The sequence below is a fragment of the Schistosoma mansoni genome, chromosome 5 (genome assembly GCF_000237925.1).
Source record: "Schistosoma mansoni strain Puerto Rico chromosome 5, complete genome".
NCBI classification, from domain to species: Eukaryota; Metazoa; Platyhelminthes; class Trematoda; order Strigeidida; family Schistosomatidae; genus Schistosoma; species Schistosoma mansoni.
In genome coordinates this window covers 5,314,739-5,319,123 of record NC_031499.1, presented here as the reverse complement: position 1 = coordinate 5,319,123, position 4,385 = coordinate 5,314,739, and the positions used below count along the sequence as shown (strand labels likewise).

The 4,385-nt window shown below is 34.9% G+C and overlaps 1 non-coding gene across 1 annotated transcript; it reads right to left on the bottom strand.

Annotated features, from left to right (window-relative positions):
- Window positions 1-3,345: 3,345 nt before the first annotated feature.
- Smp_tRNA_02422_Pseudo_TTG.1.1 lies at window positions 3,346-3,414 on the bottom strand. The gene has a single exon. It is a non-coding gene (tRNA).
- Between the last annotated feature and the right edge of the window lie 971 nt (window positions 3,415-4,385).

Sequence of the window (4,385 nt, the reverse complement as noted above, 5' to 3'; positions counted from 1 at the left end):
TTGTAAAACGACGGCCAGTCCAGTGTGCTGGCAAGATTTGTACCACTCTTGAATCAGAATATCTAACAAGATGATGCAGATTTATTATACTTAACATACTGACTGACTATATCCTGTCCAGGTGTCAATCTAACTTAACAAACACAATCCTACCTTTAAATAAGGTGGTGGTTGAAGTTGGTCAACCGAAAACCCTGGACCCTGGTTTCGTGCTACTTGGCACTCATCAGCAAAGTGTACCTGTAATCTTGAGGGAACTGGTGCTCCCTGATGGACTCGATCCCGTATCACCAAGCTTCACAGTCAGAGACGTTACCAATGAGGTATTCAGGCCGTAACTGACCTCCTGTAGGACTGAGATATAATCACAACTCATTGATCACTACCCAGTGATCAATCAGTTGTGATTATATCTCAGTCCTACAGGAGGTCAGTTACGGCCTGAATACCTCATTGGTAACGTCTCTGACTGTGAAGCTTGGTGATACGGGATCGAGTCCATCAGGGAGCACCAGTTCCCTCAAGATTACAGGTACACTTTGCTGATGAGTGCCAAGTAGCACGAAACCAGGGTCCAGGGTTTTCGGTTGACCAACTTCAACCACCACCTTATTTAAAGGTAGGATTGTGTTTGTTAAGTTAGATTGACACCTGGACAGGATATAGTCAGTCAGTATGTTAAGTATAATAAATCTGCATCATCTTGTTAGATATTCTGATTCAAGAGTGGTACAAATACTTCCAAACTCTCAAAATCTTTTCATTTGATTTGTTAAATAGATAAAATTAGTGGGTCACTTTTCAATCATTCAATTTGTGTATTTTCCATCAGTGTTCATTAGTTGGTCGGCTTCCTGACATTATTATTATTATTAGTGGCTTTTTTTCAATATTATATTTTTGGTAGAATATAAAATTCTCAGTACAAAGTATTTCAACAAGTTTCCGTTTCTTATTTCTTGATCGATATGGACGATTAAATATTGAGTGATCGCGAGTTAGAAGTTAGCAGTCCAGTCAATCGACATTTAAATAGTGTACATTCTTTTCATCGGATAATGTCAACAACCACGATATCACTGGTTAGGCTCTTTTCTAAGTTGTACAGCGAAATTTAGTAAACTTTCTATAAACGCACCTTAATAGGTTATGTGACTAATAGGCATAATGTTGTGTTAGGACAAACCAAATTAGATAACTTGTTGAAATATCTAGATAGATGGCAGGAACAGGTAGCCCAGATATTCCAGCAGACCGCCTTATAATACTGACCCAATTATAAACTCGCTTTTGACTTAATAGCTTTTGATATATTGTTTGTTGTTTACATTTTACCGTTACTTCAATTCTTTAGAAATTTGGGACTGAACTTGTGGCAAAATACCTCATTATATGCTTATCAAGATTGATATGTTCTGCTTTTACGTGACTTGTAATTTGAAATATCTAACATGTTGAGTTGTGAATCTTATGTCCAACTACCTGGTATCAGTCGTTCAGTTATACGCGACAAATATACTCACTTATTAGAAGCATTAGTTTCTTGAATCAACTAATGGGTTTGCTGTTACGATACTAAGACCAAATGAGCTTTATTCAGTCAATAATACGAATGATCAATATTAAAAACAAAAGGTCCTAACACCCGTTAATCTAGCTGGCTCCTCCTATTTCCAGTGGCTAATGCAAACACCAAATCAACCAGCCAACTGACTATAATGCATCACAAATAACAAATCACAGTTTATCTGTGATACAAGGCTGAAGAATAGTATTATAACCGACTAACGCTAATTCATAAACATTAGAACATATATCGATTGTTAATAAGTTGAATGTAACCTGACAATTAAGCCAATATAAAAATACCATAAAACAAATTGAAGATACCACAGGTATTGTAGTTTGACAACACTTTACCAGTAACATCTTCTATAATTAAATCGCGCCCACCCAGTGAATTCAAAAGTCAGAAGCGAGGTGGTTGGAAGAAATATTTGATAGCTTCTCAATATATCAAGAAGTGAATGATCTAAACTGGCTAGTGATCGCAGGAGAAATCTAGCACGGTATTCCCAATTGTTATCTGGTGCGGATGCATGACCGAGCGCTTTAAGCTGAGTGAGTCAGCATCTAATGTCGAACACTTACATAGCTATTGATTTCAGGGATATTTTTACCGCTACAAAATATTTAATAAATGAACAATAAAATTACGGTTAGTATTTGCTATGAATAGTTTAAAAGTTCCATTTTTTCTAATTTTAATAGTTGAGATCATGAATCAATTGAAGCTAGATCACTATGGAAAACCTAGAAGCACTGGACGGACGTTTCCTCCTATTGTTGGACTCCTCAGCAATGCGCATCCACGATCCCTCCTCGCGAGATTCGAACCCAGGATCTATCATTTTTGCGCTCGAGCGCTTAATCTCTAGACAACATCTAGACCACGAAACGGCCGTACAGTGCTTCCAGGTTTTTCATGGTGGTCTAGCTTCAATTGACTGATGACCTCAACTTTTAAAATTACAATAATATCCACAAAATTCCGTCTGATATTTTTTCTAATTGTTCCTCAATATGCAACCAACAGAACGATCATTCTATATCAAACTTGGAAACACAACATTGGGTCTCATATTTCAGAACTTCATCATAATATGACTGAATTGTTTACATGAACATTCTGCTTCTTACTAGTTTATGATTGATAACAATCAAATCTTAACATTCAGTTAACATTATTGAATTGAAATTACTAATATAATCAATAAATAAAGTAATTTTGATCGAATATAATATTCACTTGACAACTACCAGCCTACATGAATTCCATAAAATCGAAAATTTGGTTACATGTTTGTAATATCTACCGTTTTTTTTGTTTAAATGTAGATATTTGATACATGCGCTCCCGACCTGTCAGTTTTTGCATGGATTAAACATTCTTATCATCAATGTAATAAATGACTTTATTCATGAGGGGTAACAAATGTAATTAAGCGTAATTAAGTAATATAATATGGAATTCTTTATGCAAAGTATTCCAATCAACTTCTTTGATAAAAACAATGAAGAATAATTTAGAACTGAATAAATAGACTGATGAAATAAGTAAATATACTACTTGGAATTCAAGGGAATGTTTCTATAGAATAAGATAAGAATTTAGAAAAGTTTTAATGAGCCATGTGTTCAGGAATACACGTTTTTGATTCAGTCAACTCTCTTACAACTTGGTAAGCAAAGATGGATTGTGGTTAGCAGTGAAATCCAGGACGCGCGTTTCGTCCTATTTGGAACTCATCAGCTAGGATGCACCTGCATCTCAGAGTTGATGTTAACTCTGGAACTCGAACCCAGTACTTTTCGCTTCAAACGCCATCGCGTTATCCACTCAGCTACTGAGTCCTGATGGAGTGAAGTTTAAATTCAATTAGTATTATTTGTTTGAATCTTCCCATTGATGGTTTAGGACTGCAACTGGTCAGACTCTAAACCATCAATGGGAAGATTCAAATAAACAATACTAATTGAATCTCTTATAACTTGTTCGTCACTTAGTATATTTTTTAGATAAGGTATTGTAGAGCTTTTATACTTTTGTTTGTGTGCAACAATCCTAATTTGTTGATGCTTTGTTTAGATAGAAGATATACAAGGAAAAAGATGTAGATGAAATAGATGGTTAGTATCTGATTAGACAGTTGACATTTTGAGGGATCAATTGTGAGACTATTAACAACAGATCATTGTTCAAGCAGCTACAAGAACTCATTCATTTCAAGGGGATTTGAAGTAGCAGAAATTAGCTTACATACAATGAGATCATCCCCATACTTGACACAAATGTTTTCTGTTGAAGACTGTATATCATGTATATAAATGGAAAAAGAGGAGAGAATAGAACAGCTCATTGTGGTACAACATCTTGAGTTATAGTATTGTAGTACTTGCAATTGTATGTTCTCATTGTTTTATGTTGCTTTTTCAATATTCCGTAAGCATTCGCTATTCACATTAATTTTAATTTCATATTAACTAGCTAACTTGATTACATCATCGTCCACTTGTGGATCGCTTTTTATTTTGGAACTCACTTACCAATTACGACATTAGCTCACTCCCCTCTCTCGACATATTTATGTGAAATTATTTGCAATAAATTAATATTCACGATTCCTGATCACCATGCTAAATATGTTGTATCTACGTAATTGAATAAGGTATAAAAGACTTTGCTTATAACATTACTAGTTATAATGATTAGAAGGTGAAACCATAATTTATGGACAGATCAATGAGATTTACGATAGCAAGCATTGGATTTTGGCGCGAAACTCAGTTGTTCATATAGCTAAATACCATTTTGGCATTATAAG